This window comes from Alexandromys fortis, unplaced genomic scaffold (assembly GCF_014885135.2).
Source record: "Alexandromys fortis isolate MF-2015 unplaced genomic scaffold, M_Fortis_MF-2015_v1.1 scaffold_197, whole genome shotgun sequence".
Classification (NCBI taxonomy): Eukaryota; Metazoa; Chordata; class Mammalia; order Rodentia; family Cricetidae; genus Alexandromys; species Alexandromys fortis.
In genome coordinates, this window is record NW_026068072.1 from 2320594 (window position 1) to 2344140 (window position 23547).

At 48.8% G+C, this 23547-nt stretch overlaps 1 protein-coding gene across 1 annotated transcript in view; it reads left to right on the plus strand.

Annotated features, from left to right (window-relative positions):
* Myo18b (myosin XVIIIB) overlaps nt 1–23547 on the plus strand; it is a 197146-nt gene that overhangs the window by 126447 nt on the left and 47152 nt on the right. The window lies entirely within an intron of this gene.

Here is a 23547-nt window from a genome sequence, read left to right on the forward strand (position 1 = left end):
CCTCGCTCCCTCTTTTCCTTTCTCCGCTCTGCGCCTCTGTCCCTAGGGTAATGTGCAGCTCTCTAGAAACTCTCAACCGCTGGAGAAATTAGACAGATGCCGCTGTTGCAAAAGCCCAGGGCTGCTTGGAACTTCTCAGAACAACCTTAAGATGTGTCCCCTGTGGGTTTCATAACAAGAGACTGCAAATGGGGTGTGGTTAAAGCCACAGGCTGAGTTCTCAAATGTTGTGGATGGAGGTCAGACCAGGCCACACTCACTCTGAACACCGCCCCCTACACTCCACCCTGCCCTTCCTGCCTCCCTGATGGCTGTAGGTCCTGGCTAATGGCAGCTGGCGGCACAGCTCTAGTCTGAGCCTCCGTCTCCACAAACCTTCTTGCCTGAGGGTGCAGGCCTCAGCTGTCTTTCTGTACCAGTGGGGACCCATGGATTTGGGGTGTACCCTAAATGAAGGCTGAGCTGGTTGTGCAAGTAAGCTCACGTTCACAATCCTGGGTGCACGTGTGTCAGGGAAGGCCACCCGGAACTTACCCTAGAAGTGCAGGCATCACTTTTGCCATGGCAAAGACATCTGGTATATCCCACAGTCTTTTTATGGCATCTGATGTGGGCAAGGCTTACATGGGCAAGTTCACCTGGAGGTCTGCATTGGTTACTTCCATCTCTGTGATTGACACACCCAACAGAGACAGCCTCAGTTAGGGAGGAGGGGAGGCTTATCTTGGTTCGGGTTTCCAGAGCTCTTAGCCCTTATGGCTGGGAAGACACAGGTGGGAGCCACCCACTCCGTGACTGCAGAGGTTGGTGACATCGTCTGTTCACACCAGGGTCAGGAAGAACACACCTGAACCAAGCAAGGATTTAACCTTCAAAAGCCACCTATAGTGAGATACTTCAGTCTGTCAGGCCTCATGACCCAGTGGTTCCATAACCTTCAAAGTAGGGCCACAAGCTGGGTGGGCCCAGGAGCTCAAAACGTGAGCCTGAAAGGGCTATTTCCAATTCAAATCGCCACACACTGTCTCTTGCTAAGAGTGGTTGTTCCCAGTTTACCAGAATATTCTTGGCCTTTGGGTCCCAAGGACTCCACATCAGGAAGAAAGAGGTCTGGGCTAACACAGGCACTTAACAGACATGATGAGGAAGGAGGTGGGTCTCCAGGAAGGAGGTGGTATGGAGCGAGGACACCAGGGAAATGTCATGCTTACTGTCATTTGAGGATACCTTGTTGCTAAGGCTAGTTGTCTCCCTGCTCTGGCATCCTGGTCAAGGCCCACGGCCGGGACCAGCATATCTTCCCCTGCGTCTCCTCCACAACTCTGTGCAGAAGTCAGAGCCCTGGTCCCGTCCTTCACCCTAGATGTGTCCTCAGAGTGCCTACTGTGTGTCCAGCACCAAGGTGGGCTAGGTGTTCTCGGCCAGTCCACATGTGTGAGATACAGAACTGCTACAGCTTGGGTCCTTGCCTTTCCCAGGCCAGGTATAGAGACAAGAAGTTAGGTCACTGGAGGGCACACCCTTGAAGGGAATATTGGGGTTCCAGACACTTCCTGCCTCTTCCTTTGCTTGTTGACTTCTATAGGTTGAGTAATCACCTCCACCATGTTCCCACCACAATGTTCCAAAGCACCAGGGCAGGAAGTCAGGGACTGCTACCCTGAAACTGTGAGCCCACACTAACCTTTCCTCCTCCTCCTTGTTTACCTCAGGTGTTTTTCATAGGCTAACACGGTAACTGTTCTGTTTACTCTGCCTACCTAATTTTCTGTCCTATCAGGGCCAAGGCAGTTTCTTTATTAATTAACCAATGAAAGCAACAGATAGACAGATGACCCTTCTCCATCAGGTAACCATCACTCGTGTATTTTGCACAGATGCAGTTTCCTATTCAATGGGCCAGAATCCTCACAGGAAACCTCAGCGTCATGTCCCAGTTAGCACTGAATGTTCCTCCCATGTACACCTTCACCACAGAGCCACGTCTAGAGCAAAGCCTTGCCATCTGTACCTTCTATTTTAGAATTAAGATCTCCCAGAAGGAAGAAAGGTAATTTCCTAACTCTATAATTCAATCATTCATTATCTATCTTATCTATCTACCATCCACCTATCTATTCACCACCCATCCATTCGCTCATTGATCCATAAATTCCACCCACTCACCCACCCACCCATCCACCTACCCATCCATCCATCCATCCAGCCATCCATCTATCTACCCACCACCAACCTACACATCATCCGTTCACCCATCCTTCATCCATCCATCCACCCACTTACCCACCCACTCACCCACCCACCCACTCACTCACCCACTCATCTGTCTACTCACCCATCCACCCACCAATCCATCTCCTCATTCATCCATCCACTGATTCTCTCAGTGAAGGTTGAGTTTGTTGAAATATTGACCATCAACTCTGCCAGGCCAGGACCATAAAGGGGCAAAGGTGGGAGGTTGCTCAGGGCAACCTGGAATGACAGAGCTGGAACTGTTGACCATGTGTGTCTAGCACTGAAGTCTTTCCTGAGATATCCCTGGCCTTTCAGTTCAGCTCTGCTGAAAAATGGCTCCATTGTAGGAGACCAAGTAGGATTCTGGGCCCCTGGGACCCATGAGCTGTCACAAGGATGTTGATGGATCTTCTGTCTGCATTCCTTTCCGCCTGTCCCTGGCCAGCTCCATTTGTCACAGCTGGTGTTGGTTTAAAGGGCTATGAGCTGTTGCATGTGGGTGATTGATCCCCCAGCTGGCTCGCCAACACCTCCAGATCAGCATCCATTACCCCACCAATGGAACTTCTCTCCTTGCGAAATAAGAAAAATGAGCTCTGCCCATTAATTTTAGTGGATGTACTATTCCTGGCAACTCCAGGCACCATTGTGGAGAGAAGAATATTCTGGCTCTAAATCACTCAAGTTCCTTTGTCATCGGGGTACAAGACAGCTCGCCTCTGAATTTATATTCTGTTGTTTTGAGTTGTCACAGAGCCCAGGAGAACCAACCTGGTCCCTGGACAGTCTAGGGAAGTTGTGGGCTGATGGTGGGCTTCACGAACCTTGCTCTCCCACCTCAGCTCTGAGACCTACCACCTTCTTACTTGACTGGCCTCGTGCCTTTGCCTGCGGCTGCCTCAGCAACTCAGAGCTGGTGTCAGGTGGCCCGGCTCCTACACAGTGTGGGGCTCACCTGTTCCTTATCAGCACCTGCACTCGTCTTGCCATGCAGACAGACTGGGTTCCCTTGCTATGGGAGGTTAGTCACTGCAGTCTGGCACCAGCCAGATGTCTCTGTGAGTAAAGGTGCTTGGCAGCGATGTGGATGGCCTGAGTTTGATTCCCACACGGTGGAAGGAAGGAGCTGACTCCTGGAAATTGTCCTCTGCTATCTCCAGGCTCCATCTTACTCAGTATTGAGAATGATTGCTGTGTGCCCAGGCCCTACCTGACCCCCGAGAAAGAGACTGGCTGTGGGGCTGCAAGCCTGACTCTTCAGCCTTCTTCCCATCCCATCTTTCTCATCTCAGATCCTTCCACCATGTGCCAATGAATGACAACTGCCTCCCCTCCCCAGCTCTCCTCCCGCCGTTACTCATGGAACTGTTCTTACTTGCACAGGAGATCAAAGTGTACGTTGGTCCTATTGGGCTTTTGTAAGTTACTAAAAAATGGATGTCATAAAACAAAAAAGACCCATTATATCCCAGCTCAAGAGACCAGAAGTATGAAATCAAAGTATTGGCAAGGACACCACACCCTGTAGATTCCAGGAGAGATGTGCTCTTATCCATAGTCTGGTGGCTTCAGGTGACCTTGACAGGTGGCTGCAACAGCTGGTCTCCACTTGTGTCCTCACACAACTTTCTCTTCCCCACTGATTGTCTCTGAGGCCACATTCACTGGATTTAAGGCTACAGCGTCTGTGACCATTCTTTTCATTCTGACCATTTGACTCGTGGCTTTAGAGAGTCCATCATGGTGGGGAAGCTGTGGTGGAGAGTTCAGTTCAAGTCATGGTAGGCCAAGGAACAGAGGACAAAAATGGGAGCACTCGGGGCAAAACGGGAGCACTCAGGGATGACATAAATCCAGACCTCATCCCCTGAGTGTTCAGAACCTGCCCCAAATAGTGCCACCAAGGTTCTCCACACTGTAAGCCTGTGGGGACATTTCATATCCAAGCCATTACCAGACTCTGACCTGGTCTTACCACCTTCATTAATCATTTTTGCAAAGACCCTGGTTCCTAAGAGTCATACTTTGAGGCTCCAAATGGATATAAATGGGGGTTGGAGTCCCACCTAGCCGTCCATAGGGCGGCAGAAGGAACAAACCCTTGGATGTCTCTGCTAGGATTGCATGACTTCCTGGCACCTGTGAGACACGGGATGCAGCCCTTGCCCATCAAGTGGCTGTAAAGTTGAGAGAGACAAGAAATGCCCATATAATAGCACATGGCAGACACTGAGAGTTTCCATTTGTGTTCTTTCTCCTCTCCCTTCAGAGTTGGGCTCTCTCCTTCCCTCTAGCTTGATCTGCCTCACCCTGCTCTGTGTCCTATCCCCCACGAATCTTTTCAGTTCAGTTGGTGGTTTGGGTGGCAGTGACAGTGGGTGCCCTCCACTTCTCCCTGCCAGGCTCTGGGCCATGGGCATTACATCCAGGTCTCATCCTTTATTTTTACCAGTAAAGGAATCAGGCAGCTTCTCTAAGTCCTAGGAAGTGACGGAGTTAGAATTTGAACCCAGGCCTAAGCCTCTCTAAGGCCTATTTTCAGACTCAAAACATCTAAGGTCCATGCTGTTTACTAATTGAAGTTCATTTTCAAGAAAATCACAAAAATTATTACTTTTTATTGTGTAACATAGGGTTTTCAAACTATAGTGTTATTCTGGGATGGGGTGCTGTGGGGTACAGTCTAATACATGTGTTATTCTGGGTGGGTGCTGTGGGGTACAGTCTAGCACATGTGTTATTCTGGGGGGGTGCTGTGGGGTACAGTCTAGCACATGTGTTATTCTGGGGGGGTGCTGTGGGGTACAAGCTAGCACATGTGTTATTCTGGGGGTGCTGTGGGGTGTTGTGGGGCACAGTCTAGCACATGTGTTATTCTCAGGGTGGGGTGCTGTGGGGTACAGTCTAGCACATGTAGTAGCATCCTTGTCCTCTGTTCACTAGGAACAAATAGCACCACCATCAAAAAATGGCTCCAAACACTGCTGAAATCCCAAAGAGGCAAAGTCACATGCTTCAAAGAGGTCTGATCAAATTCTCACAATCACCACAAGGGTGACATCTGTGCAATGTCCCATCTTACAGATGACTCAGTTGAGGCTGAGGGAGACCATGGGATATACCCCAGGTCCCAAGGCAGCTGAAGAGGGGCCGCATGAGAAGACAGAGTCCAGAATGGGAAAAGAGAGAAACTTCAGTTCCCGTACAGGGAAAAAGGACAGTAGCATCCATGAGCACCTAGTGGTAACCTTTGGAGACCCAGAGGCAACATCACAGTGGATTCCAATCTGGGCGAAATTGAAAGCCTCGTTATAGACTGTGTACTTTTAATAATGTTTAAATAAAACATGGGAGCACGGGTGTGATCTCCTCCCCACGTCTGGCTTGTCAGCACCCTGGCAGGCTCATAAATAGTTAATGACAGCCACTTACAGCTCTCCTTCTGTTAAACCCAGCATCAATTTTATATGCCCATGAATTATGGATCTTCCATTGCTTTGGGGTGCATTTTCCACCTTCAAATGGGGAAAAAAATGAAAAGAAATCCTGGCCTTAAGGAAATGAGGGGCCTGGCCCCGCCTCTGTGTCCATCCATTTTCCTTTAAAGAAAAAGGCTTCCCTAGGCATAATGCATGAGTGAGCTAGATCTCACAGCGTCCACCAGACCCTGGGATGGAAACTGGAGTGAGGGCCTGCGAGTGCTCAGCTGACCCTTCATGGAGACATCTCCTGGCTTCTTGTGTCTGCCCATGCCCACGGTGTAAAACATCCCACCTGGAGCTGAGTACGGTTCACTAAACACAGTGGGGCTCCAGGCACACTGGACGCTGTCTTACACCATCCCCTCACAGATAGAAGAGAAGCCCCAGAAGCTCGGGTCACAGAAAAGTGCTCGTAGAGATGGGGGAATGTGACATTCTTTTTTTGATATAATTATTTCACTGACATTTCATATGATTTAATTTTTACTAATAGCAGAGTTTGACACATTGCTTGCAAATCTGCTGACAGTCTAATAACAAGCCTGCTAGCACCGTGTGCCTGCGAGTCTTTCTAGAGTGGGAACCACACGGGGTGGGGCTCTAGTGCTCTGCTTAAGAGGATCCCGGGCAAGCGGAAGGAAAGAGGTTTCGAGTCGGAAGGCTGTGAAATCAAATCTCGTGGCCCACTATCTCTTTTCAAAAGCAAATGTGCCACTCCAGAAGGCCCGAGTCCTACGGCTCTGTAAGCTCGGTATAACCAGAGCTCGGTGGGGAAAGTGCTTGCCGTGCCGACGTGAGGACCTGAGTTCCATGCCCACCCAGCACCCAGGGAAGAAATCAGTAGTGCATGATTGCAGTTCCAGCACTGTGGAGACTGGGAGATCTCCGGAGATTGCAGACTAGCCAGTTTAACCTGAGTGGCAAGCTCCAAGTCCCATTGAGAGACCCTGTCTCAAAAAACACATGGTGGACTACCCCTGGAGAAACATAGCCAAGACTGACTTCAGGCACGCACATGTACATGTGCGCACACACACTCGTGGACACATACATACACACATGTGGACACACTCACATACACTTACACACACATAATACAGGGACACACTCATACACATGTACACACAGAAGACACACATATACACATAGAAACACACGCTCTCACACACATATACACAAATGAACACACACTCACATGCATGCACACACTAACAAAACTCTGGAGCAAGCCATGCAGGCCACTCTTTCAGCTCTGTTTGTACTGTGTTTCCTAGAGATCCCCCTTTCTCTACTTTTTCCTCTTTTTCCCAGACTCTGCCCTCAACCAAGAAGAGCCCTCAGAAGTCGAAAGCCAGACCCTGTTCTGTGTTGGACTTTGCTTTTGTTTCTTTATATTGTTTTTGTGCTCAGTGAGCCAAGTGTCCAGTGTTCGGACTGGCACACAGCCCATTAATGGCTCCACCCAGCCCAGGGCTGAGGATTTATTCTACAAAAGCTCTGAGCATTCTCTGCTTGCAAATGTGAACCTGAGCTCAGAAAGATGAATTAATTGGACTGGGAAGTGAAGTATTTAAAAAGTCATTCCATATGGAGGGCATTTGGGGCCACAAGCCAGGTGTAAATAATGTATTTTATGGTCCCCCAACAGGGAGGTAGTTTCCTAATTATTGCCCATTACCGTTATCTCTGTGTAATCCAAATGGCCCAACACAAGGAAGGCTCAGCATTCACAGACTCCTTTACTTTCCATCCACAGGGCAGCCGTGGGGGTTTCCATGTACCCCCAGTAACCGTGATCTCTGATAGACTCCCTGGCCCCTATTAGCATTCCAGTACCAAAACGACTTGGTCTTAAATGGGGCTAAGGCCCTGGGTTCTCCAGCCTCCAGTGCTTCTGCAATAGGTCTCTTCCACGCCGTCTTTAGTCCCAGACACTGACTGTGCTCGTCACAATTCAGAAGGTGCTGGCATCTAATGAAATGAGTTTCTCTGCATCTGCCTCCGAGATGAGGCATCCGGACAGTAAAAATCTATTACTGAAAGCCTACCTAGGAATAATTGGGTCCATTACTCCCTGGCTTGTGGCTTTGTTTCTGCAATTGGAAAGTGGCTCTCTGGCAATTAATCAGAATTTACAGTTGCTAATACCAATTACAGACTGTGTGTGTAGTCTCAGGATGGCGCGCACCGAGGAGCAGATAGCGATCCTGTCCCCCGAGACCTCATCAGCTACACTCGCGTCACTTTGCTGGGAATTAAAGTCATTTAACTCCACAATGTTAATTACTTAAGAAAAGGAAGGGGGAGGCACTGACTGCATCCTGCAGGTGTACGTTAGATTATTCAAATCAATCCAAAGCGGGTTGCTTGGATGAGATCAAACTTCCCTCCATCCCACTTCAGGGAAGCCCAGCAGACTGGTATCTAGGAGAGCAGTGTCGACATCCTTAAGTTATACATCCTTCAGAAAACAGTGGTCCAGGGAAATCCGGGGTCTGATAAGTCAGCCTTGCTGCCTCGACTTCCTCCTTGTCCAGATTATGCCTCACTCCGAGAGATATGGATGTCCTTTTCTGTGATTCTGAAACGGGTTTTGGTCTTAATGGGGAGAAGGAAACTTAGAACGTGAGGCTGCACCAACGGATGGGGTAGCAGAGTAGGCTGGACAGGAGAGTTCGTGTTTTAAAGGGGATGTGTTTAGAGTGAAGTACTAGTGAGTTTGTCAAGGCTGTGGCTTTTGTGTTGTTGTTGTTGTACATAATCTACAAACTCTGTTTGGGGTATGCAAAAGGGAACTCACAGGTCACCTAACAGAGCAGCCTTGGGCTTCAAGACTCTGTGATGGCTACAGGCTCAGTGCAGGCTCCTGGGCTCGGTTTGTAGCAGCTTGCCAGAACTGCTCACAGTTCTGCTCAGCTCTTTTCAGTGACATCACCATAGCTTCCTGGTGTTGGTCTCCATGGGAATATTTACACCCCAGGGATTGGCACACCCTATAACCAGGGCTCCAGTTTAAACACTGCCCAGCAGACTCCTGGCTAGATGTTTCTCCCCACCCTCTGCACTGATGGTCCTTTTGCAGCTGGCGTCCCATCTCAGGACCACAGAGCCCACACTGAGAAATGACTATTCCATCACACACAGTGAACAGAGGGCACTTCCTACCCAACCGAACAATCCAAACCCCAAATACGGACGAAGCCTTGTGGATTTTGATCCCTGACTTAGGTTCATTCTATGGCCACTCCTAGAATGGCCCTCTGGTGCTTGAAGGATGTGATCTCCGTCTGATCAGACAGTTCTAGGATATGTGTGCCACCTTGATGCAGAGCAGAGTCAGCTCCATGGTAACCTCATAGCAGGAAGTCAGGGAGGAAGCTTGGACCAGTAGAATATTAGTGCTGGGAGAATACAGGGTGGTTCCCAGGGAGGGGGCCCTGAGATGCCCCTGCAGAAGCCACGGCTACATGCCTTGGCTCCTACTGGGGCCTCTGATTTAGATTTCATCTCTGCTTCATTTCCTGTCCCCTGCTTCAATCTCCTTTCCTCTGCTTTCTGGTTTTGTTTCTGGGGCTGGGATGCACTGTGGGCAGGGTTGCTCAAAGACAGGAATGGGAACCCGTGTTTTCCTTTTCTCCTTGGGGGGCCGTTCACTGTTGTGTGTGACTCTGCCTGGGGAGACATGACAGCGTGCGTGACAGACCAAAACAGTAGTCCCACGGAGGCCCAGCTGGTAGGGCAATGAGTTTACGGGTGCCAGGGGAAATGTGGGTGACGAGGTTACTTCCAGAACAGGTGAGGAAGTTTTCTTTAGAGACAGCAAAAGTCACATTCATTCATCTGGTCAGTCAGTCTTGGGTTTGATTTTGTGTCTAACTAATAAACCACAACCACCAACACCCTCCTCATCACGATGAGAAATCAACACCATCATGAAGATCATCACCCCACCACTGTTACCACCGTTTCACCGCCATCACCATCATAGCCACCATCATCACCATTGTTATCATTACAGTCACCTGTACCAGGCTCTCTCTTTCTTTTGGGCCGCCAACCAATTTCCAAATGACACAGAGACTTATTATTAGTTTTGAATGCTTGGCCTTGCTTAGGCTTGTTTCTGACTCGTTCTTATAACTTAAATTAACCTGTTTCTCTCTTTTGTCTTTTGCCTCAGGGTTTTTTTTTTTAATCTTTTCTTTCTGAATAACTTACTTTCACTGCTTCTTGTGTCTGACTGGCTGCTGGCTGCCTGACTTCTTGCCTTGGACATGTGCCTGGTTCTCTCTTCCTTTTCTCATTCCTCTTCCTTGCCTGGATTTCTCCTATTTATTCTCTCTGCCTGCCAGCCACACTTATTCCTCTCCTAGCTATTGGCCATTCAGCTCTTTATTAGACCAATCAGGTGCCTTAGGCAGGCAAGGAGAAACAGATGCAACACATCTTTATGTAATTAAACACGCATCCTTACATCGTTAAACAAACGTAACACATCTTTGCCTAGTTAAATATAATATTCCACAACAATCACCAATTGCACCACCACCATCACCACCAGAGTAAAAACAATGGGAGAGTCTCCCAGCGCTTCTCCAACACAGCCCCTTGGGCAGCAGGAACAAACCCAACCAGGTTGGGCTCCTTCCTGGCCTTCCCAGACTCTATGCCCCTCAACCTGTGAGTGCATAAACACCTCTTCTGGGCTAGGACCCCAGCAGCTTCACTGAACACCCTTCCCCAGTCTTTCCTTGGCTGAGCTCCAGATAAATGACTCGGAGCCTGGCCTGCCACTGGGCTCCTCCGACATCCACTTTGATAATCAGAATGAGCACATTCGTTTCCCTAGTGGTGTTCTCATCTTCCCCCTTGCGAAGTTTTCAAATGGAAAAGAAAGCGAAAACAGGCTGCATCTGTCCTTGTTCAAGCAATTTGCAGCTGTCCGCACTGACATCTACTCAGCTGGGTGCAGTCTCCGCATCCTGTTCGCTTGTAATGGGGGATGATGCGGTACCGTGTGATTAGTTTGTCTATGCCTTAGAGACCATTATCCTGCTGGAGAGATGCCTATAAACAGACCCTCCTGGGAAATCCTCCAGCCTCTCGTGTGTTTGTGAGATTAAAGAAGAAAAGGCTGATGTCACTTCTTACCAAACCAAAGGCAAAAAGTAGAGGGCTTTCACCTCTGCGTGCTTTCCCTGAGCGCTGCTATCAACAGGGTGCAACACCCTGATGGTCAACAAGTTTGTGCTGTAAGGGTCAGAGAACAAATAGCCCTTGCAGCACAGCACACAAGCAGCAGTGGCCGTGAGAGAATGGGGGGCACTGTACCCCAGTACCACCTGAGCTACATGGCTGGATTGGCCACTGGCACTTGCTGGCTTCTGATTCTAAGAGCTGAATTGAAACCCTCACTCTAGCTCTTCCACACTGTCACCTGCCTGGTCTTGCCTATCCTCTTAAAGCCTCTAATAAACACAGCCACCAAAAACACCATCCTTTTTACCATGATCAACCATTACCATGAAAATCACCCTGCCACCATCATCAATTTCATATCCCCATTAACACCATCATCATCACCACCACCCCCAACACCATCATCACCACCATCACCACCATCATCACCATCATCATCACCACCATCATCATCACCATCACTATCATCACCACCATCACCACGCCATCATCACCATTACCACCATCATCACCATCACCACCATCACCACCATCACCACCATCACCATCATCACCACCATCAGTATCATCACCATCATCATCATCGCCGCCCTAATCAGCTGTAAGATGTTACCTCATCTGTAAGATGGGGTGCTGAGGCAATGAGAAGACAATGCCTTGCACCTATGAAGTGGTGCGTGAGCCCTCTACTCACCCTGCCCCTGGCCTTGGTCACAGCTCAGCTATGCAGATCCTTCTGCAGTTCACTTGACTATCCACAGGTGCTGATTTTTCTCAAAGTTGACCTCTCCATTCCGGCTAGGCTCCTCCTCTCTCAGCCAGGCACCTCCCCAGGCTCAGCTGGTCCCTTTCCACTACTTCACAGCAGTAAGTATGTTATTATCTGGAAAGGTCCAAGTACTTACAGCAAGTTATTGCTGGAGGGAACTGTTGTCCTTGTGGCTTAAGATTGGGTAGACCTTCAAGGCTGGGCCAGTCTGCCACCACACGGTGAACTAATCAAAGAAATAGGTTGAATTTTAGTGAGTGAAATGTTCATACAGGGAATTGGGGACAGTTACGGCTTCCCTGTGATGGCATCTGACAGTCGTGGCTTATTTGACCAGAGCAAGGGCAAAAAGAAGTGTAACAGAACCCTGACTTTTGTTTTGCTTCAGCTGGGGCTGATTTTAATTTGGGTCCTGGTTACCTGCTGCTGTCTGACACATTTGTATATGTAAAACAAGAGTCGCTCTTAGAGTGGGTGTGGCTTTCTGTTATTGATTCGGGACTGGCCATTCTTGTTCCCATAGCATCCTATTATTTATCATGCCTGGACATGTTGTAGGCCTCACTTGGCTGAATTGTCTCCTGTTTCCTTTAGACCTTTGACCTTGGTGTTTCAAGTGTAATAGTGGGTCTACAGCTCTGGCTATAGAAACACAGACTCTTAGTCCCTCTTCTACTCCAGACTCCTTAGCGACTCTTGGTGACCCTTGATGCTGTTGTCACCTCAGAGCTGGGGGAGGTGAAGCACAAAGTCTCCTCCGTCCAGATCCCAAGCACATAGTTTGGTTCTGAACTCTGCCTGTTTACACATCTGTCTGGTTTTCCATTTTTGCTATTACTCTTCCTGCATGGGCTCCCCACATCAACCATGTCACCAGGCAGATACACAGGTATTTGCTATCGAGTGGTTCTGTAACATATTTGCATATGCAAAACAGGTCATGCTCTCATAGAAAGGATGGGTGGTAGTGGCGTCTCAGTCTGTCAGGTTTCAGATGCAGGACCAAAAGGCCTTCTAGAGTGTTCGACATGGAAACAGTGAGGGTGGAAGCTAAGGAGTCAACAGCTCTTAGTTTGCCATTTCTCCAGTTTTCTCCCTGGAGTAATGGATGAATCAAAAAGAACAGACAAGCATAATGCTTCTTGTGCCTTTATGGCATGTGAATACCAAGGTGCCACGAGGCTCAGTAGGCAAAGACCCTGGCCCCACAAAGCCAGCTTGTTTTGGTTAGTTCTAGCTAAACTTGCAGCTCCATCCAACAGGGCTGTTTTAATTTGAGTGGTGTCCATTGATACAAGATGTAAAATCCAACCTGTCTGAGCAGTCACAGGTCAAGTGTTCAGTGGCCATGCTTGGCCACCATATTGGATGGCAGGTACCACCTCTAGGTGTGCGTTTTGGGCGGTACTCAGGTTCTTCCCTTCCATTTGGCGTTCTTTTCTGTTTCCTCCTGGGCTTCTCCAGCTGGCCGTGCCTTGCCTGTTTAGTTTCCATCTTCAGTCTCTTATCATAGATGAGATGTAAAGAAGGGACTTGTTGTGGAGTCCCCAGAGCAATGCGTGTGCTCAGTCGAGCCTCATTCAGCCTCCTCTGAGCCTTCAGGTTACATCCCAGTTGTCCCTATGGAAGGATGTCCAGGGCAAAGACACTGTCAACTCCCATCTGCGTGTCATCTTTTCCCTACAAGGTGAAACCAGCCTGCCCTTTTAAAAAGATTAATTCAGTCGCTAAACTCTGATGCTGGCTAATTAATACCCATGCCTTCTGCTCCCTAACTAGAGAGCTTGTCTCATTCTCCATATGGCTGCTTGTCATTCAGACCCACAAAATCTTGACATTTAGGATGACAGCATCCTTGGCCATTAAGGCCTGACACCTTAGAATCTGAAGACCAGGAAACGTGAGGAATGAGAGACCCTTGAGTCACAAACAAGAGTTAAACCTTTGAGTTGAGCCCTGTGAAATGGTGTTTGTGTAGCTGCTATGCCCCCTGCCCCAGATGCAGCTGACTTCAAGTTATTTCATCGAAGGCAGCCTGCAGTACAGAAACCCCATCCATGCATAGATTCCCAGGCTCCAGGTATTATGGACCTCTTAGGTGTCTGAAGGGTGACTATATTTTGTCTGCGAGGCTGGTTCTCAAATTTCAGTTTTTCAGACCACACATTTTCTGTTTTGGCCTCTGAACTGTCTGCAATCAAAGCATGGATGCATCCACAGAACTCTACTGACAAACACATGTGCGGAGCCAGGGTTGACCAGTTGGCTATCAGCACTGCTTTGTTTGGAGCATAAGGCTGAAAAGGTTCCAACATGTACCTAGTTTTAAGAAATCTATAGGTATCTCCTAGACCTGCAAATGTTCACAAACAAATGAAAACTAACAACCCCACACATACACACACAATATCAGACTCCAGTAACCAACTCCACACATACACACACAATATCAGACTCCAGTAACCAACCCCACACATACACACACAATATCGGACTCCAATAAACAACCCCACACATACACACACAATATCAGACACCAATAGCCAACACCACACAAACACACACAATATCAGACTCCAGTACAGAGTCAAACTGAAGGACAGTTTCTCTTGGCTTAGGCCACTGCCTTCCCCAGAAGAGTCATTGATGCCCAGAGAGGGTACAAGACAGGTGTCTCGAGAGTCTGAGGCTAAGGTAATGCCAGGACCCAGGGAAGCATCTTACTGCAGACTGAAGAAAAATAATGGGAGGCCCTCGGTGGCAATGCTTCGCCAAATCCTCATCAGACTCAGGCACTCCCAAGTGCCAGGGAGGGTGGAACGAATGGGTTGCAAGCCCAGGAGGCCCCAGCTGTGAGGAGGCTGTGATGGATCTGTTTGTGTGAGAGACACGCACAGCCCGGCCATCACCTTGAAATGTGGAGGGAAGAGCGTGTACTGCTCAGCCATTGTTTTTCTTCCCCGTGGAGTCAATAAATGGGTAAATGGACCGTGAGTGGCCAAGTGGCTGCTATAATTTTAGACTCTATCAAAGGGAACATCGCAAAAGTTGCAGAGGAAGCATAGACCGCCTCACGTGCCGTGCAGTGAGCTGGATTCCCCATGTTGTGAGGGTGGCAGTAGCTAGTGGACGGGGCAGACAGCCTGGGAGCAGTGAGGGTCCTCTCTTGGCAGGTATGCAAACACAGATGCTTTCCAGGGCCCTTTAGATTAAGTGTGAACTCTGCCTTCTGCCCAAACGACCTCTTAAATCTCTGTTTACACAGTGTGAGGGAAGGCTTCTTGAGTAGAGTGCCTGGCCTTGCCCAAGGCCAGAGAGCCAGGTGGCTGACAACTATTGGGTCATCAGTGGCTTCTGCTCCCAAGCCTGTACTTTCAGTGTAGGGCCTGTTTTCCCAGTGTCACCCAAAGGACTCTCCAGGGGAGGTGGCTTCAGCCAAGCTGACCCGACAGAAGGGGCGAGGCATCAGAGTGACACCCTCATAAAAAGGAAAAACTTTTAAAAAAAATCACATGACTACGTGTGTGTAATCATACCAAGGCATGCATGTGCAGGTCAGAGGACACCTGGGGGATCCTGCGGTTCTTTCCTTTTACCATGGGGGTCCCCAGAATTGAACTCAGGTCTTTGACAGAACGGGGGACAAGCAACTTTACCCACTGAGCCCTCTCACCAGCCCTGCGGGTCCTTTATGATTATTATTTTGGTTTGGTTAGCATGCAAAATGCGGCTTCGCTGTGGCTTTCTTGGGTGTGTATATCATTGTTCTTATTTCCCATCATCCTCGCTTGCTTCCTCCTGTACTTCTCTTCCTCCCTACAAGTGCTTCTTTTCTTCTTCACGTCATAACATACACACACACGCACACACATATGCATATGTACATGCACACACCTTATATACATGTCACTTGTAACAGGAAAGACATGATATTTGTCTTTCTGAGTCTGGCTTTATTGATCTGGAAACCCGCAGTTCCACCCAGACTGCTACAAAGGTCACCATTTTGCTCTTTGTGGCTGAACAGAGCGCCACTGACTGTGAGTCCTATGGGTGCCTCCATGGTTTCTGTCTATCAGCCACTCTGGGTAGTGCAGCAACTGTGAGCCGAAGGGTGGCTCCATAGATACTGTCTTACTCTCCCTAGGGTACATTCCAGGGGCACAGCAGGGATACACGGCCATTCTACACTTTCAGCTTTTAATTGTTGCTCTGATTTCCATAGTATTAGGTTTCTTTCTCCCTTCTTCCTTCCTTCCTTCCTTCCTTCCTTCCTTCCTTCCTTCCTTCCTTCCTTCTTTCCTTCCTTCCTTTCTTCACTCCCTCCATCTTTCTTCTTTCTTTCTTTCTTTCTTTCTTTCTTTCTTTCTTTCTTTCTTTCTTTCTTTCTTTCTCTCATCTCCTTTTGTTCTGTTCAACCAAGTCTCACCATATAGCCCAGGATGGCCTGGAATTTATAATCCTCTGCCTCCACTTCCCAAGTGCTAAAGGTCACAGGGAGGTATCACCATGCCCAGTCCAAGGTTCTGCATTTACAGCCAGGTGATAGGGGATATGGTGGCCCAGGGCTGAGTTGGAGAATCTGGTGCCAACCACAAGTTCCTTTACTCCAGAACCTCCTCATCATAGCAGAGGCTTTCCATCCTGAAGGGGAGGCCACATAGCGAGGGCTGGTCAGGGTTCAGCTTCACATCTGGGCTCTGATATGCCTGATGTTCAGGATCAGAGTCCTGTGTTTCAGAGGATAAGAATTTCTCCAGAACCTATTGGGGACTACCTGGTACCCCCAAGTTAGAGGATGAATAAGAGTGTGACTGTGGCTGGAACAATGCCAAGCAGTCCATTTGTGACGCTGTGACTTTGGGTTTGTGACGTCTGGCACTACAGGGCATCTCCCACCCCAGCAGATGGGAGCCCATCATCCCAGATGCCATTGTCTTGTTCTCGGTCATCACCATGCCTGGCTGCACGCTGCTCACTGGCATCCTCTGCCGTTAATGTCGCATGCACTGTCGTCTCCAATAGTAGCTCCCACCTCCACCCCGGTTTTCAGCTAGACAGCATTGATGTTCCAGATCTAGGGAAGCTGGGGCCTGGCATCGATCGCCAGTGCCAGCAGCAACTCTCTGTATCCTCCCTGATGGATCTCCTGGGAGAACAGATGTAACAATGCAGGACTATTGATGAGGATTGGCCTGCCCAGGAGGCCTCTTCTCTCCCTGCTCTCTGGAGCATTTGGGAGAGTTCTTCAGCCTTTTGGAGTGGGTAGCTTTGGCTTAGTTATTAGGGGAAGAAGGAGGCCTTGTGATTATGCAGTCCCCTGTCAGGACTGACAGAGGGACTTTCTGAGAAGTACACCAAGCCATTTCTTTTGGGTGCAAATCCTGAAGAGTGCCCTTACCTAGACCTACATAGCAGAGACAGCCACTTCACATGGTCTTCAGTCTTTCCAGAGAGCAGTGGCTGTTGTCGGTATAGCCCAGTAGATTGTTTCAGTGTTAGATGTTCACTGGTTAACATTGACTGTCAACTTGACACAACCTAGAGTCACCTGAGAAGAGTCTCAGTGAGCGATTGTACACTGGATGGTGTGGGTATGTCTATGGGAAATCGTTGTTAACTGATGTGGGAAGATGCAGCCCACTGTGAGCGGCACCATTCCCTAGGCCCCAGGGACCTGAGCTGTGTAAGAGAGGATAAACAAGTGAGCGTGCACACATGCACTCATCTCTCTCTTCACTTCACTCTTGATGTTACATGATCAGGTGTCTAAGTTCCTGCCTTGACTTCCCCACACGGATGGGGTATAATCTAGAACCCTAAGTGTGAATGAACAATTTTTCCCCGTAAGTTTCTATTTTGGGGTATTTTTATTACAACCAACATAAAAGCAGAACACTATCTTTTATACATTGAAGGAGTGCACTCAAATGATGGCTGAGAGCCTGGCCAAAAGAGATGCAAAGTCAGTGACTCGGTCTCTTGATATCACCCACCACTCTGTCCCTTACACAGCTGTGCTACACAGGTGTGTTGACATCAGTGTCACACAAGTACACAAGGGGGAACTTTTGCACTGTTACATCTTCTTGGTACCACTATCACATGTGCAGTCTATTTGGGGCTCAAGTGTCACTGTAGAACATGGCCTGTCATGACCTCATTTGCAGAAGGTACTGCTGAAGGTCCCTGGACATCACTCTGTAGGAAGGGAAGGAACTGACAGACAGGCACAGACAGCATAAGGGAGGCAGACAGATGGTGTCAGTTTCCAGGTCCCACCAGCCCAGGCGACTTCCTGCAGTGACATTCTTCTGGCTCCTGTACTTACAGGCTGTGTCAAGTATCTTTGTAGTCAAGGACGATCTTGCACTTTTGGATCTCTTGCCTTTGCCCTCTGAACGCTGTGAGTCCGGGTGTGCATGGCCACACACCATTTATGTAATCCTGGGGACTGAACCGGGGTTGCCAGCACTCTAGAGGAACACAGCACCAACGGAGTCCCAGCCTCAGCCCTGAGAAAGCTCTCTGGAGGGGAAGCTCAGTGGCCACTGGGGAATTCCGGGAGCCTAATTTCCCTCTTTCCGCAACTGCATGAGCCCGTGGGCGGAGAAGAACTTTGACTTGATTTGAAGGAAGACATGCCGGAGGCAGCTGGAGAATCCCTAGCTGGAGCAGTGGTCTCTGCCATGGGACGCGTCATGCTGGTGTATGTGCTAAAGATAATCTTTGCATTTGAGACTTAATTATATTGATATAATTATTCTCTCGTCAGGAAGATTGGGTGTTTCGGATGTCATATTTGCATTTGAGCAGAAAAATTGAAATAGCTTTTTTCTTTCATTGGGAAATGATGGCGTGGGTGGGTGACTGGGAAATCTAGAGCCAGGAGGTTGGAGTTCACTCTAGGTCAGGAAGTGTGAATACATTTTGAAATTTGCTGTGTGTGGACACTGGGAAGGTTGTCACCCCTTTCTGTGGTCACTGAAGCAGAGGACATAGGATGGGGGAAGGGAGTGAGTTTGGGGACTGGAAAGCTGTGAAGGGCTTTAAGGAAGTGTTGGCATTTTTTTTTTCAAAGACCCAAGGCTATGTCCCACAGGGACATCACACACCCTGATTCCAATCCCATCTACCCAAAGGCCCAAAATATCCTCATTCATAGCCTATTCCATGTTAGGGTCTTCTTTTTAATTAATTAATTAATTTTTTGAGGTGGGGTCTTACTTCTGGCTCTGCTGCCCTGAAACTCACTATGTAGATCAGGTTAGCCTCAGACTCACAGAAATCCACCTGCCTCTGTCTCCCAGGTGCTGGATTCAAAGGTGTGTGCCACTATACCTGGCTCCCTGTGAGAGTCTCAAGAGTGTGCCTCTCATCAGGGGAGACTGGTGACCCCTCTTCACCATCAGAGACTTTGGCATCTCCTTGCTTTTGGTAGCTAGAGTCTGTGTGCAAGAAGACACGGTAGAGTGTTGCCTGGCAGGCAGGGGCCAGGGTTCTAGCCCCATCACCATTAAAACAGCACAGTGGGAGTCAGGGGTGCTCTTAGAGAGAGGGTGAAGACCTGAGGTCCACAGGCTGTTCTTACTCTCCATGTTGTGCACAGATGGGCGTGGCTGACAGAGTGGGAACTTCACTGAGCCCATGACTTTGGCTTTCCGCACTTTAGATCTTCATCACCCAGCTCTTAAACAACTCAGTTGCCTGTCTGTTAACGTCCCATAGGAAGTGACAAACTTAAGGGTAATTTTAAGGTGCTTTTTGCTCCTACTTTCTTTCTATTTGTATGTGTGTATTCTTGCACGTATACAAGTGCACGAACGCTTGTAGAGGTCAGACATTGACCTCTTCCCCTGTTGCAGCCCCTCTTTGCTGGACTGGCTGGTCAGAAGCCCCAGGGACTCCCCCGTCTCTGCCTTCCCAATGCTGGGAGTACAGACAGATCGGGCTTCTTACAGGAGAGCTGGGATTCATTCTCTGCCCTCACCTTCGTGTGGCAGACACTTTACACACTGAGCTGCCACTCAGTCCTTTCGCTTTCTTTGCTTTCCAAGTCCCCCTGTGGCTTCTATTTGAATTAACAGGATACAGAAAGAACCTATGGTTCTAAGTTTGCTGGGGCCATAACATGGCACCCTATATGAGGACTTAAAACAGCACACAGGTACCACAGGTACCAATTCCCAGTAAAATAGCACATGGGTGCTGACTCCCAGTCCCAGAGGTCAGAAGTTGAAAAGCCAAGGTGTTGCAGGTCCCTCTGGAAGCCTCACCTACTTCTGGCTGGTTGACTGGGAATAATTGGATACTGTTGCTTTGAGACAATTTTGCATGTGGTCCAGGCTGGTTTCAAAGTATCAATCATCTTGTCTCAGCTTGTGAATGCCACTAGTACGACAGGTGTGACAACTTTGCCAGGCACCAGTGATTTGATGTCCCCTGGCTTGCACATGTTGTCATTCCAAGGCTCAGCGTCTGCATTTTCTGTCCCTCTGTGTGTCTCTGGGCCTACATTTGCCATCTTAGGATGACACAAGGCTTGTCGACCTTGTTGAGTTGGGACCCAGATTGTGAGTTCATTTTAGCATGGTGGCCCCTGTTAAGGGCCAGATGTCAACACCCAGCTACTTCCTGAGGTATTCAGGATTGGGACATGCAGGGACTTTGTTTCAGCCATTAGACATCTGTGCTTGGCTCATGGTCACAATGGACACAGGGTTCCCTCGTAAGTGGGCTTTCTGACTGTGACGATCTGGTGTCCCTCTGGTGACTATCCTCCAATAGGCTCTTGAGAACCTCTGTGTGGCTCCCACAGAAACAACATACCCCATCCTAAACTAGGCTGTAGAGGATTCTAGGCTTCTGTCTTATTCTCTCTGGGCTGTTTGCATCAGGGAGGGTATCTTCTTGACACAGCTTGCATCACCCAACCCCAAGACAGAGCACTGAACTCCTGTCACCAGACAGCAGTTGAGACCTGCAGCCCAAACCCACATCAATGACCAACGAGTATCCTTGAAAACAGGTCCCCTAGGTTCAGTCATACCTGACGTCAGACAAGGCCTGCCCCGGCTGACATCACGACTATAACCTCAAAAGAGACACCTTGAGACTCCCATGCTGCTGCTACTGGAGATGTCCACATGGGGGCATTAGGCAGTGCGGCCTGAGTCTTGGATAGTATAGAGGCTAGAAGCCCAAATCCAACGCGAAGGGATTCAAATCAGGGCCTTGGTTGCTGGTCTCGGGATGATGTCTTCACTTTTCTTAGTGCACGTCGGCACCATTCCAACCTTGGCTTCCATCTCTGAGGCCACACCTGTCCTGCTTCCTAGGGCCCTTCAGATGACATTTGGGGCCCATGTGGATAATTTCCTCACTCTGAGATCCTTGTCACGTAGGTAGGTCCTTTTTTGGCATAGGCAGCACCCAGAGACCTTTATTGGCCCTGCAAAGACACTGGGCCAGAACCACCCAGCTAAACCAAGCCTGAGCCCTCCACACTATAAAAATCACATAAGCTAATAATTTACTGTTCCCAAGCTGAAGTAATTGTTACACATCAATAAATAACTGATACACAATACAGATTTGTGATTTTTTTTTTTTACTGGGTTACATAGACTCAAAAGCTGTAATTTTAGAAGTCTTACAACCTTTTTCCTCAAAATTTACAGATGAAGAAAAGATCTGGCAGATGGTGTGGCGGGAATTTATAAGCCGGAGACATCACTTATATCTTAAATAATGAAGCCAGGGTGCTCTGACTGTGAACCACTCAACTGCCATTCCCTCCTTTCTCAGCTCAGCTATTGCCTAGCAGGAAGCTGCTTGGGGCAGTGGGGGTGGGGCAGAGAAGGAGGCTCTGCCTTGGGCACTCTTGGAAGCTGTAACATTTTTTCATTCCATATCTCCTTATGGGTCCTCTTGCTCCCAAAGCCAGCTTCCAACAGGGAACACTGTTGGAGCTTTACTTTATGGGAAGGCCGGAACTTTTCTTCTCATCCCTGGCTCAGCCTTGCTGTCCTGCTTCCTGCATCTCTGGCTTTAAGATCCATTGGCCTCTTTTGCTCTGGCCTGTATCAATCACCCCAGGCTTGGTGTTCCCCAGTGTGCTGACCATTGTCTCCTATGGCCCCTCTTGCCCGCATTCTCCAAGCATCTTGCTAATGACACGCAGAGAGTCCATCTGCCTACTTACCCACCTGGGGATCCTTGCCACATCTGGAAAGGACTTGGACCACAGAAATTAGCATCTGAGTTAAGCTGGTCTCTTCAGGCTTCTCCTTTCCCACCATGAGGGAAACTGATTCCCTGTTCAATTCCTTTGCTCAGCCCCCTGTATTAGATTCCTGGGACTGAATGACTTGGGGCAGTTTCTATTCTGATTCATCTGACTCCCTCGGTGTGAGCATTGAAATCCTTTCACCTTCAACCAAAAGGTAATATATTTTCTGACTCATTTCTGGAAAATGAGGTTGTCCTGCCCGTGCGGCATTGGTGGCCTTTGTGCTCCCGCATCCTCACCAGAAAGAACTGTGCTGTACGATGTGTAAAGTGGATCCGCATGGTATTCCTTTTTTCTTCTTACAAAGAGCTTTTGCCAAGGAGCAAGAACTGCCATTGTCACCAGGAAGTGAAGGTGACAAACAGTGGACACTGCCACAGTTCTCACAGAGAGGCAGGTTTCGTGTGGTCCAGAGCCAAGGCTCCTGTGTGCAGGCTGGGTGTCACTCTGCCCGCTACAGTCCCCCTTCCTGATTGTGTGACTAACCAGGAGCTGTGGCTGGCACTGCCCCGCACTGTGAGGATGGCTGGCACTGAGCTCAGGAGAAGATCCAGGTTCAAAACTCAGAGCACACTCTGTGCTGCCTGTGCCTTGGTTTTCATTGCTGTGGAGCCAAAGGATCATGTGCTGAATGCCGGTAATGAGGGACTTCTCAGGTCTGTGTGTGTGAGCTCATGTGTGCACAGACCTTGCACATGTGTATAAGTCAGAGGACAACTTAGGGTGCTTTGAGGCATACAGCAGGCTAGCTGGCTGGCACGCTTCTGGCCTTCTCCTGCCTCCACCTCCCTCTTCCCCCAGGAGTGCAGGGATCACCCACACTCTTCACCCTGCACGGGCTCTTACATGGCTTCTGGGGATGGAGTCAGGCCACCAGGCTCGCTCTGCGCATGCTTTCAGACTGAGCTACCCCAGGTCTTGTCATTCAGACTTCCCACTACTGTGACAAACAACTGGGAAAAAGGGCAGATTATTTATTGTTATTCATGGTTTCTATATCAATTATTCCCTTTAAAAGCTATTGAAAAGTTCATCAATTTTATATAGGAAACTAAACTTTTAGACCAGTTTTAGTAATAACTTGCTATAAATTGATTACAACACTAAAGTCCTCAGTTCTTTCACCATTGTTAACATTTTAATGTAAAGATTGACTTAATCATACCCAGATTCTGTTAACTAGAAATACTCCATCCTGGTCCACCCTGATCCACCCCAATCCATTCTAGTCTGTCTTCTGTTGCTCTATAAACACGGTGACAAAGCAGCTTGGGGAGGAGGGGGGAGTTTTCTTTGTCTTACACATCCCAGTCGGAGTCCCTCCCTGAAGGAAGTAAGGACAAAACCTCTATAAGGCATGCATTGATGCAGAGGCCATGGAGAAATGTGGCTTTCTGGCTTGCTCTCCGTGGCTGGCCCAGCCTGCTTCTTTACACATCTCACAGACACCCGCTCAGGGGTGGCAGTGTTCACAATAGACCGGATCCTCCTACCACACTCAGGGTCAAGAAAATGCCCCTGCTGCTTCTGGGCTAGTCTGATTGAGGTGATTTCTTCTGCTGAGGTTC